Source organism: Pteropus alecto, unplaced genomic scaffold, assembly GCF_000325575.1.
Source record: "Pteropus alecto unplaced genomic scaffold, ASM32557v1 scaffold270, whole genome shotgun sequence".
Classification (NCBI taxonomy): Eukaryota; Metazoa; Chordata; class Mammalia; order Chiroptera; family Pteropodidae; genus Pteropus; species Pteropus alecto.
Window position 1 is genome coordinate 5,571,614 of NW_006430735.1, and position 13,946 is coordinate 5,585,559.

At 34.4% G+C, this 13,946-nt stretch overlaps 1 long non-coding RNA gene across 1 annotated transcript; it reads right to left on the reverse strand.

Moving 5' to 3' along the window:
- Positions 1-1,666: 1,666 nt before the first annotated feature.
- LOC107196221 lies at positions 1,667-13,587 on the reverse strand. The gene is made up of 4 exons (XR_003048186.1): positions 13,429-13,587; positions 12,751-12,811; positions 7,477-7,535; positions 1,667-2,591 (listed from the first exon to the last, which is right to left on the reverse strand). It is a non-coding gene; the product is annotated as an uncharacterized LOC107196221 (long non-coding RNA).
- Between the last annotated feature and the right edge of the window lie 359 nt (positions 13,588-13,946).

The following is a 13,946-nucleotide window of genomic DNA, read 5'->3' on the forward strand; positions in this document are numbered from 1 at the left end:
ATACCTTGAAGATATTGCGAGTTCAGTTCCAGACCATCACAATAAAGAGAATGTCGCAATAAAGTGAATTACACACATTTTTTGGTTTCCAGTACATATAAAATTCTGTTTAAAATTATATTTACACTAACCTATGGTCTATTAAGTGTGCAATAGCATTATGTCTAAAAAATGATGTACATACATTCATTCAAAAATACTTTGTTGTTAGAAAAAATGCTAACCATCATCTGAACTTACAATTATAAATAAAGCTGCTACAAACATTCCTGTGCAAGTTTTTGTGTGGACATAAGTTTCAACTCCTTTGGGTAAATATCAAGAAGTGTGGTTGGTGGATTATTTAAGGAAATGCCAAACTGTTTTCCAAAGTGATTGTTTTACATTCCCACCAGAAATTAATACGAGTTCCTGTTACTCAGTATTCTTAGCAACATTTGGTGTTATTAGTGTTTTGGATTTTGGCCCTTCTAACAAGTGTGCGGTGATATCTTATTACTGTTTATACAGATGCTTATTTGCTACCTGTGTTTTTTGACGAGGTATCTGTTTGAGTCTTTGGTCTTTTTTAAGTTGGGTTTTATATTCTTATTGTTGAGTTTAAAGAGTCTTTGTATATTTTATATAACAGGCCTATATCAGATATGCATTTTGCAAATATTTACTCCCAGTCTGTGGGTTGTCTTTTCATTGTCCTATTAGAGCAGTTTTTAATTTTAATGAAGACCAGATTATCAATAAGTTCTTTAGTGAATCATGCCTTTGGTGTTGTGTCAAAAAAGTCATCACCATATAGGTGAACTCAAGTTCACCTATATTTTTCTCCTATGTTATCTTTTCGGACTTTTATAGTCTTGCAATTTATATTTAGGTTTATGATCAATTTTGAGTTAATTTTTGAGAAAGATATAAGGTCTCTCCCTAGATTTATTACTATTTTAATTTTTGCATGTAGATATGCTGTTGTTCAGCATCATTTGTTGATAAGATCACCTTTGTGCTATTGTATTGCCTTTGTTCCTTTGCCAAAGATCAGTAGACTATATTTATAAGGGTCTATTTCTAGGCTCTCTATTCTGTTCAATTGGTCTATTTATCTATTCTTTTGCCAGTAACACACTGTATTGATTACTGTAGGTTTATAAAATGTCTTAAAGTCATGTAGTGTTGGTCCTATGGCTTTGTTCTTCTCCTTCAATATTGTTTTGACTATTCTGGGTCTTTTGCCAATAAGATACAAACTTTAAAATCACTTTGTTGATATCCACAAAATAACTTGCTGATATTTTGATTGGGTTGTATTGAATCTGTAGATTGCATTGAGATGAACTAAAATTTAACAATAATAGGTCTTCTTATCCATGAACCTGGAATATTTTTCCATTTATTTAGTTCTTTGATTTCTTTCATCAGAGTTTTGTGGTTTTTCTCATATAGATCATGTATATATTTTGTTAGATTTGTGCCTAAGTATTTCACTTTGGGAAGTAAGACTGTAAATGGTATTATGTTTTTAATTTCAAATTCTACGTGTTCATTATTGGTATATAAAAAAATGATTGACTTTTGTATATTAATCTTGAATCCTACAACCTTGTTCTTATTACTTCTTAGCAACAGGAGATTTTTTGTTAATTCTATAATATATTCCACATAGATAATTGTGTCATTTATGAACAAAGATAGTTTTATTTCTTCCTTCTCAGTCTTATACATTTTATTTCCATTTTTTGTCTTACTGCATTTGCTAGGACTTTTAGTATAATGTTGAAAAGGAATAGTGAGAGGGGACATTTATTCTTACTTTTTTCCTGATCTTAGCAGAAAAGCTTCCAGTTTCTCACTCTTCAGTATCAAGGTATACAAATTTTATTTTAAAAAACACACATTAAGTTGTTATAAATTTAAAGAGAAAACAACACTCTAGTATGTTTGCATGTCTAATTTTAAATAAGTGTAGACAGTTAAGGCACTATATTTTTCTTCCAGAATTACTTCTGGGTAGTCTTGGAATGAAGCCCACTCCTCCATCCCTTAAATTTCTAATAAATTTATCGTTAATTAGGGACATTTTAGGTCTGGAGCAGTTTTTGCTTCCTTGAAAGACAACGCTGTGCTTCCTCACCTGCCCCCCACCAAAGGTGCCAGCAGATTAATGAACTGAGGCTAAGTAAAATTCTGATCAATCTATAGGAAACTTTGACGTGGAATTCAGACCCAGTTCATTAGTAGCTGGTTTAAATGTTGAGAAAGGGTTATTTCCATAATACAGATCCTGGGCTTCCCAGTACTGAATTCAATGGCAGATATAAGCCAGGCTAAAGTAGATCCATGACTCTTCCGTTGAGTCATATTAGTGTCCTGGGTACTAATCAGCATTCTAAAAAATGTATCTTATCATATTTTCAGACTTTTGCAAAACTTCATCATATATAGAAAAACAGAGAAATAAGTTGGTTAGTAAAAATTTTCCAAATTCCAGCAGAATGGATTCTGTAACACCCCCAGATCAGCCACGTAGGGCAGTTTCCAGAGGTTCTTCTGCTCACTCTTCTTCACCTTCAAGTTCAGCTTCAAATCCTTATCTGACCCTATAGATTGGCAGGGAACAAAATAATATTTGTTTGTTTTCTAATTCATAAAATTTATTTTCATTTATTTTAAGCAAATTTGTTAAGAAAGGCTTTATAAGGAATTAAAGGTAATATAATAAACATGTAATGCACCCTCACAAAGTTTAAGAAATAAATCATTGTCAATTACCAACATTGTTTAAATTCTTAGTGGGAAAACCTTAGTATTTACCAATTTTCTAAATTGTTAAAGTTTTGTTTTTTCTTGATATCTTTTGGAAATAATAAAATACTTTGTGGGAACCAGACATTTGTTTATTGTGCTATGAAACATTATATTGACTGTCGAAACAGAATACCTGTAATATGTATCAAAATGACTTTGAATTATTTATTCATTTATTCAGTAACCATATATTGAGCTTCTGTTATATGACAGGCACTTATGTTTTACTTAGCATTCTATGATGGTGTTCTTAATTTGAAGTGAGATAATTCTTATAGTTTATTCCTTGTACCATATGGTCAGTCAGGATTCTTTCAATCCCACCTCTGGGGGAAGCTCATGCACCTCGGTGCCTCTCTGAGATAAATGGATCCTCCCTGTTTTTGCCTAAACCTATACACCTATTATACTTACAATAACCATTTGCCTCTTTCAAGGGCAGTTCTGTGTTCAAATTTTTGTCTTAATTTTTAGCTCATAAAATATATTAATTAATTATGTGTAAATGGTTTCTTTGTACTTTGTTGAGAACATATACTGTGCACTTGCCACATAAAGGGAAGCATTCTGTAAATATTTGTTGAGTAAATTGATAAGTATGTCTTAATTAGAAGCAGAATTTATCAAAAGGAAAAAATGTATCACACTTTTCAGCTAAATTTGGAGCTCTTTTAAAAGGAAAGTAAGATTCATACCACCTCAAGTTTGCTCTTCTGCCCATCTCTGGCTCAAAAATCTCTGTTACAACCTTTCACATTACTGCGTTTGTACTTATATGCACACTTTTCTAACTAGAATAAACTATCTCTCCGCTTCTACTCCTATGTAAATCTTTCCCATCCTCCAAAGGCAATTCCCCTGGGAAATTTCCCCAGGACAAGTTTCTATGTTTCCATTGGCCAGTAACTAGACCTGTAAATACTTGGGGACAAAAAAAGAAAAATCCATTATTTTTTCTCTAGGCTTTTGGTTCCTATTGTTTTTTAAGTTCTTCAAATAAATATAAGGGGATGAGGGTGAGGGGACTCCTTCCATATTTTTTTCAATAAAACAAATATACATTATATTCTAAATATGACAAAACATATTGTTTAAGTAAGCAAGCCAAATGTTACATACTAGACTTTCGCACCCCCAATGTGATTTTAATATTTTTCTTTTTTAAAAAAATTAATCATTTCTAACCTCTGTCTCCTAACTTATAGTTATTGATGTACATTTGGACATTAATCATTTACTGTCTCATGAGATTACTTATATTATACTGTTTAATTACTTTTACTATAGAGTTGTTTAATTGTTTACTGATTTAGAAACATGGTAAGAGTTCTGAAAACAAAGTAGTTTCTCCAGGAATCTACTTTGGAAAAGAATTACTTTAGGGTTGATTGAAGTTTGAGAGCACTGAAATTGAGATTCCTAGGTGAAAAGGAAAGGAGTTGGAACAAAGTTTGGCAGAAAAAGTAAATTAAAATAAACGATTTAACAATAATAAAGAGTTGTATGGTCTGTATCAAATTCGAATTTGAGCACTAGGTAGTAGAAAATAGAATGGGTAAGAAGGTAGGGAACTCTTCCTGTAGTACTGGGATATTAATTTGTGGCTAATGAAAATTCATATTTTTGAGTCTTGCTGGCTTTGCTCAAATGTCCCCAATGTCCTTTAACTGAGCGTAGGGTGATTTTCCCCAAGTTTCTCTATGGAATACCCAGCTTGGCTTGAAGCTTTTGAGACCTCCATCTCCTTCATACCACTTGAAATTGAGATTCTCAAGTTAAGAGTAAATGAATTGGAACAAAGATGGTACCTCCAGACTTTTAAAAAAGGGGCCTTGTCTTTATCTGGAGCACTTCAGTAAAACTCCTCACACTCTGTCTGTTAGGTACTTCTAGGCTAGCCCTTACCTTTCTTCTCACCTTGGCCTTGGAGCTACATTTCTCCCATGACTCACCACACCCTTTTTGACTAAATTATTTATTTGGACTACTTGATTCTTCCCCAAGATTTTGCCTTCAGTTTCCCCTTTGCCCTTACAATCTATTCTTTTGTGAAGCTTCATGTTATCAAATTCAGTGTCAGTTTTCAGAACCTCACTAAAAGCAAAGCCCTCAGTTCCCTAGTTGCTAAGGAAAGAAATTTGGACATGGGTAATTGTGAAAGAAAACTAAGGAAATTGAGAGAAAAGGTTACTGGAACAGAGCAAGAACTTCCATATGAGTGGGTGAGTTGAGAAAGAACCTTCCCCAATTTGGCAATAGTGGAAGCCAGCAGGACTGGTTTTTGCAACACTTAGGCTGCCCAGATAGCAGCAAGTTTCCTGCATCCACATTGCTAAGTTCGTTTGTGCTTGGACTTCTCATTGAATGAGGTCATAAGGAAGTGAGAGGAGAGGAGCAGCATGTCTCCAGGACAAGAAAGCTCAAATACCTGCCACAGTGAATATAAGCTACTCTATACCCTCATGGAGAATAGGAAAGAAAGAGGGGAAGAACAATTCTTGAAACGTTAGCGGAAGGAAACCACTGTCGCTAAGAAAGCATGTGCACTCTTTGTTGGCCCCCAGATGCTCTGTCCCCAAAAGAAAAGCTACAGATGTTTCCCTAACAAAATAGCCTGAACATAATAGAGTAATGCAGCTATTCTGGATTTGGAGCAAGAAGACCCTTGTTCGTATTCTGCCTCAACCATCTCTGTGTCATTTCCCACGAGCAAGATTTTTAGACATTTCATGGTCATCAGAAGGTAGGAAAATCCCCAGCACTGTACTAGACAAGAATCGACAATTTTCAGCACCTAAAAATAAACAAGAGGCACAAAGACTAATTGAACTCCTTGGATATTAGAGACAGCTCTACCATTCTTAACAGTAATTTTAAAGCCTATATATTTAGTGACTAGGAAGGCAGAGATTTTGTGTGGAAAGAAAAACAAGAGAAGGCCTTACAATTAGTCAAAGAATAGATTCAGATATTCAGCACAGTACATTATCTTACTAAAGAATCTAAATTAAAATTAGACATATTATATACACAAGATTATGACACATGGGCATTATGGAAAAAAGACACCGAAGGCCTAACATTTATGCCAGTAGGATTCTGGACCACTAAATTTCCATTCTTGGAAAATTTCCAACATAGACGTGACAAAATGCACCAAACCATTTATATGTATATATAACCCTGAATTTACTAACATATCTAACCAATGATCAGCACTTATAATTAATTCAAAACTATTAGATGAAGGCCTTTTGGAAAAACGTATAGAGCTTAATACTTCAAAAATAGAAAAAATATTCAGGACCTTACCATTATCTTGCATATACAACACTATGTGACCTCAGCAAATCCACCATATATGGAGTTGCTGACAGCATTTTATAGTTCATTGACCAAACTAACATACCTATTCTGGTATTAACCAGCATCTGGTATAAACCAGATCAGGTTTATGAGCAAGTTAATGGAGAAGGAGATGAGGAAGAAGAGGAAGCTATCCCATGCACCAAAGATAACGCAACTACACTCACTATAACAAATACACCTATACCATGATATCAGGCTCTACAATTTAAATTTGCACCACAAATGGATAAGATACCTATGCCTGTGGATACCCAGAAAAATATAACTGTAGGAGACCAGGGAATAACATATTATGAATACGGACTAATAGGATTCCCTAATTTTCCAAGATTTGAAAATTTTTGCCTAGGAGTATACACAGTTCATGATAAAATAATGTACTCAAAACTAGAGGATTCTTTAACACCAGAACAATACTTTGATAAGAAATCAGGGATACTAGCACTGAGTGAGCTCAATTGGCAATAGAAAATAACCACCACTAATATTAACAGACACTCACGCACATGTAGGACCCTTACCAAAACAGGAAAGATAATAAGCAGAACAGACTGGACATGGAAACACTGTTCTCAGTACAGCTATACATGCATGCTAGGATTACAGGGAAATGTAACACAAGGAATGATGGGAAAAATATTATAAGAAGCCCAACTAAATTCAAGAACAATGAACAATAATCAGGATATCAAGGTAGAGCCCATATTAACTTGTTTTAACATATAATTACATTGGACGGACATCACACCAGAGGGAGAAGTACATATTACAGCAGAAGACTAGATCTTGTGTCCACATATAATTTACAAACTAATAATATACTGAAATAGACCACTACAACAAATACCACAGCAACTGAAGATCTAGTTGTACAACCATGTGAGGCAGCTAGGTCATGCAAAACTACATTCATACTATCGTATAACAATATTCATTTTAATATAAGTGCATTCAATAATATACTAAGAATACAGGGATTTTGGAACATATCATTAATCGATAAAGGACTACACATCATTACATGTTGGACAAAACTAGTCAGGAAATACATTATCATAGACAAAAATTCTACTTGATAGAATATCACTGGAAAGGTATCAAGAAGCAAAAGGTGAAAAGACCTTTCATGATACCATTCATAACATATAAAATAACTACATATAAAATATCTAAAAATCAAAACATCTCACATTGCTTATCAAATGCACCATAGGTAAAATATTCATAGAAAATTAGTCACAGAACCACAAGAAAAAAACAAAATACTTAGTTTTAAGAATCATTATGGATTCATATTTACATGCTTACATTCATTTAGATTATATCCAGAATTTACAGCATCATCACCCATAGTACTAGGACCATACCTACAAAAAGGAGTAAAATCTCAAACTTTTTATTCCAACCACATAACAAAAGTTACAATGTAACATAATCAAAGAAATATGTAGAGCCAGAATTATACAGTAAGCCCTTGATGTTGGCAATATGCCAACATAAATCTGATGATTATGTACAATACGCCTACCTAAGGAAAATACCATACAGAGAACAGGAATAAAAAGGTGGAGGACATTAAAAGCAAGTTTGAACCCAGAATATTTGACAGTATAGATCCAGGATTTGGATCATACTATTTTGATATAGTAATGCAGAGAGGAGATCAATGGACATTAACTACATGGTCAGTGCAACACTCTATATATCATAATGTAACTAGAATAGATAATAGGTTACCAATATTCACAGGTAAAAAAAAAAGTATCTTAGGAAGAATGCCACGTTAAGAACAGTTCCACAGGACTTTGTATAATTCAGAGAGGATATTTTAATGCCACAATATGCATGAGGAGAGCACAATGGAAACCACAGTAGATATGTGGAATAATTAGGCCAGCACCAAAACTTTTAAAACCTAATATATTTGAACCCATACTAAACCAAACCTTTAAGGATCATATGCCAACCCATACCTAGAAAAGTACAGATTACATTTAATAAGGAACGAGTTGATGTAACTAAAGTGATATGCCAATGTAAAGATTTGGAAGCTTATGGAGTAACATTTAAACCACTAATACTACCTGATCTACCACCTCTAGATAAAACACCATTAAGAAAATCATTACAACTATTAGCAGGACTAGGAATAATTACTAACTTCATTATTGCTTGAATACGAGAAGCAGAAATATGAGGGATCAAGACCAAATTATTTGATTTTAGATATATAGTTAATACTGCACATAAGGGAATGCTAAAGGTACAAAGAGAAATGTCACATACATTAAAACAAGTACACCAAATTTTAACATACATATCAGACATGGAAGAATACAACAAAGAATCCAAATATAACATAAATCAAGAGGTAGAAATACTCAAGACTAACTTATTTACGTTAAGAGATACAATTGAAAAACAGCAACTAGGACAAAAAAAAGAAAAACTATTGGTAAAGGCTTGGGATGGTGTTCGGAACCTGGTTACATTTGGAAAAGGACAATCTGACTCATGGGACACAGCCCTAGTACAGCTTAACCTCACTAAATAATGGGGTTGTAAAGGTAATGGAGAATGTGAAATTAATCTCATTGAATTAATAAGACAATCCCCCTTAGCCTATCATATTATGGCAATACCACAAGTAATTAGAAATCAAATAATACATCCAATAAAAAACCACTATATGTAGATGGATACTACTTAGAAAAAGAAATGGTATTCCAATGGTCAGACCACATATTTTATACTTACACCTCTTTAATACCATTTTTAGTCGAAATTCTCCCCCAGATACTTGCCCTACCTGAAATAAACCTGAACTTAGGAGAATATTAATGGATATTGTGCTCCAAGTATACTACTATCTTTTATTATAGATATAATAATGAACTGTACAGAATGAGTGTATTAAACTGACAAATGTTATAAATATTACTTACACTACCTGTATTACAAATATATTTAGGTTGGCCACATACATACCAGAAATAGAGAGTTCCCACAGTCATATTATACTAATATTAAAAAAAAAAAAAAAAACACCTTGGCTCTATATAGAAACAGGAGATAAACACAGTCAAGATCATTTACTGTCATTGTATTCCTTACGTAAACTCACTAAAACGGAAATCACTGCTTGGGAACCCAAGCTAAGAATCTACACAAAGCAGTGGCAATATTAAGTACAAATATTTTATCAACTAAGGCTATATCTGAACTCAACCAATGTTTTTCTTTTTGGCAATTAATTGAAAGAACTTTCACATCTACTGTTTGGAAAAGATCATGGTCAGATTGGAACCTTATTAACTGGATCAAGTCAGGACTTTATAATATTTTCTCAACTATTTGGAATCATTCTCAGAGCATTGCATTAATTATACTTGCTATTGGATATACTTATTGTTATACTTATTGGATACTTGTTTGTGAAACACTGTTTGATGGCTTGTATTTGTAATAAGTACCACTGGCCTTTCATGGCCAGGTCAAAATATAATGCATGATTAAATTTTAGTATTATATTTAGTATTATATTTTAGTATTTTATTTGCATGATTTTAGGATATAAGTGATTCCTCCTCACCATCTGTGATATAGCATCAAAGAATCAAGGAGTGGAATGTATAGCGCATAAAGAATTGAGAACATTTTTGGACTTTATAAAATGTATTCCCTGGGAGCCATGACAGTAATGTCAATTGACACATAATGGGAAAACCGTTAGGGTGTGACTGAAACTCCCCAAACTGCAGAATCATCAGCGGTGACAGCTCTGGAGAAGTTCCACTCTGCAGGAGCCAATAAGTTTAAGGATCCCACCTTGTAAAGTCCATATAAGCTAAACACTTCAGATAGACAATGCCCCAGCTTGAAACCTGAGAGCATCATGGAGGGGTGTGCTGAGAGCCAAAGACTCTGATCTGCCCGTCTTTGCCGCTGGCTTGCGACCAATGCACAGCTATCTGTGCCTCCAGTTAACAGAGCTCATTTTGCAGACACTAAGGACTTTTATCCCTTTTCTCTGATGTGTAAGACTTTGTACTTTCCCTTTCTGTGTGTCGTGTGTTAATCTGCATGGGTACCTAATGGGTTTATCTGAGAAGGTTCCACTAAGTAACCTGGCATTGTGGAAAGACACAAACATGTCTAAGGATGTTACTTTGGTAGCCGCTTTCCTTGCTTGCCACAGAAACAAACTTTTTGAGGGGCAGCAGTGATCGCAGCCACCTAGTGCTCTTCAGAGAGTCAGAGAAGCTGTGTCTCAAAATTTCCCAGGTGAGAACCAGTGCCAGGAGGAAAACAGGACCAACCCAGAGTATCTCCAATACATGGCCAGGATCATTGCATAGCAGCTAAGATGGCATCAGTGAGGGGAGAATTTCTTTGGAAATGGCTTTCACTTTAGGCCATAAAGCATGGTCTAGAATAATGAGTTTAGAGAGGCAATTTGACACACTCCAGCCTCAGGGGGAGTTGCTTTCTTAATGCAAATATCATGAATATGTGTAAACACTCTGAGAATTTAGGATTCTCACAAGGAAGGTGACCAAAGAAGAGGAGAGAAACTTAATATTATGAAGGGCAATTCAATATAAAGGCTTTATTAGGCTTTGATTTAAATAATAAAAAAATATGACCTTACTTGTTCCTTTATCCAAAGTGTGTTCAATTGATTACCCTTCTAGATATGATTACAAATGCAATAAACTAATCTCAGACTATTAGCTTAGATTTGCAAAAGATATCACATTTCTTTTATTCAAAAAAGAAAAAAATCTACTTATCCAACATTTTTCTCTGCTTCCAAATCAAAAATTATTTTTTCACATAGAAAGAATTCCTGTTTTAGAGAGAGGATTGAACTTGGGTCTTTTTGAACTCTAAGAAAATATGATTATAAATGTTGTAGCCGCCAGCCCCCGAAAGACACACGGACCACCAGAAATCAGTAAGTTATAGGAAACACGCTCTTTATTCAGCCAGCTGGGTCTGCCAGGGGTACGCAGACCCCAAATTAAGCAGCCCCGAAATGTAGAAGTACAGGGTTTTTAAGCCCTAAATCCCATTCCTCATTCTGTCTTAAACACAAAGGTCTATTTTTCTCTTATTCACTACCTGTCAACCCACAGGTCAGGTGTGCAAGCGGGGGTACAGAAGCAGAAAGCTTATTGTTAGAATGTTATGTTCCCATGGGTGATAGCCTATCAAGTCATTTGTGCAAGCGGGGGTACAGAAGCAGAAAGCTTATTGGAGATAGCCTATGTTCCCATGGGCGATAGCCAAGCAGTAATTTTCCAGCCAGCACATAAGCCTACTAAAAAATAAAAATACCATACATATGCTAAGTCACAGTTACTTTTATCATTCTAAGTATTAGCCTTTAATACCATATTGATGGTTGTATTTAAGCAAGCCAAGTAACTTTTTTTTTTTATGATCATACTAATTCAGGCTACTATTTGAGCAGTTAGAAATGTAGTTTGATTTTATTAACAATGTGACATAGTAGGAAAGTTGTAAAAACTACAAGGAAATATAAATACTGTGAAAGATACAACAACAACAAAAACATGAGAAGAAAACAAAATAGAGAAATTAATGTTATTAATTCAGCAGTTAGGGTAGTTTTAAGCAAGTTTTAGTATCTCTTAAAAAAACTGGGCCTGCCATGTTTTGGCAGACGAGAACATTCATTCATGAGGAGACTATATGAGGAGGCTCCATTACTAAAAGTTTAATAATAACACTCTTAACTGAGGCCCTTGATATAGCAATGCATTCAACCAAGTTATGGGGCAGGAATAATGAATAATAAAGTTTTGCACATTAAATGTGGTGTCTATATTGAAAAAGAAGAGGAAAGATTGCATTTCTGGATAAGAATCTTTAATGACACCAGAACCAATACTCTAGAAAGTAATACGTATAGTAATACACACACACACACACAAACACACACACATACACACACACACACACACACACCAGGTGAGATGAGAGCGGTGACTGGTTAGAGCAATATATATATACTTTTTATTAATTTTATTAATTAGAAATCTACCTATGATTGTTATATATCGCATCATACTCATCTTAAGTTTGTTGTTCTTGAAGAAGTAAATATTAACATAAGAGTTTTCTTAGAGAAAGAGAATTTTGAAAGAATGAAGAGGGTAGCTCTTCCATACATAGATGAGAAGCAATAACTGAGTAGTTCTAACTGGTCAGACATGAAGAAAGGAGGAGCCGTTGAGACAGAAACTGCTGGGTCATGGAAATATTTTGTGATAGAAAAAAGAATAAAATTGGGCAGAAGGTAAACTCTCAGAAAAATCTCTCCTAAAGGAGGGCCAATCAACTAAACCTTATCACAAGATTGAAAAGATCTTATCACAGGAAGAAAAACAAACAAATAAAAAACTGAGTTTTAATAATAAAGGTAGAAGAATATCTCATTTTATATGTATTTTTCCCTTTTATCATCTCTGTAATATTTGTTTTACTTAATTATATATGCATAATAAAACATTTCCAATCAATAAATATCAGTAAATAAAGTTTTATTTTGCTTACCCAAGAGAGATGTCTACTTTTAAATTTTGCTCCTTTGCTCTGATCAGTCACCCACATTCACCTGGTATGTTAATAGAAAATTATTATGAGAGAACTCAATAGAAATTGAAGTGTAAATAACTTTCTCTTTTACTATACCTCAACTTGGATTTACAAGTAGCAGATATCTATTGGAGTCATTGAGTAAAGTCAGATGAGTAAAGAGATTGGTAAGAGGCTGTAGGAAAATCTAGATAGAAGTAGGCAAAAGTAAGTCTGGGTCTTCAGGAGGCTATTGTAAGTACATTCAGTGAGTATGTTCCATAGTAACCATTTTATTATTCAGAGTTGTACTCACTGCAACTCACTTCCTTATTTCACAAAAAGAATCTGCATAAGCATTGTTTCTGAAACAATGCAAGACCTGTTATTGGAGCAAAAGAAGTCCATCTGCCTGCATGAGTCTGAGCCAAAGAAGAAATACATGCATGCTTTGCAGCAAAGAAAGTAAGGTTTACTTAGAGAGTTGCAAGTCTTGGAGACACAAGCAAGCTATTGCTCTCAATAACTATACTTCCCAGAGGTACAGATCATTTAGGAAAATATCAGTAGTCATGGAAACTGGGGCTTTGGGTGCTACTAATTGGGCAATTGGAGGGGGATGAGGTAACCGATCATTGTGTTTGGTTCTAGACTCACCCATAGCGCTATCCTGCTGGTCCCCGAGGCTTGGTCCCATAGCCTGTGGGGTGCTCTGCCTCAATATGTCTGGAGCTGAAACACACCTAAGGCTAAGATGCTATCCTTAGTGAAACCGAAACTTACTGTCCTCATGACTTTAGACCTGAGGCTCCGTTAATCTGTCCTAAGGTTAATGTTTAAAAGAGCAGGCATACAGAAGTGGAAAGATAAGGGTGGAAAAAGCAAGTGAGTCACAATGCCATTATCTGGGCAAAACCAGCTTGAATCAGAGGGAAAAAAACCTATATTAAAGAAATGAAATGAAGTTTGTGTACAGTTACAAACCCAGAAATACAATAATTCCTACATGATTAATGATATCTTTGTATCACAGCACTTTCATGAATTATATTATTTATAATCATTTTACATATCAGGAAACTGAAGTTCAGAGATGTGACGGGACTGACTCAAAGTCTCATAGCTAGTTACTGGCAATGGTAGGACTCAAATCCCATTCTCTTATTTCTCAATTC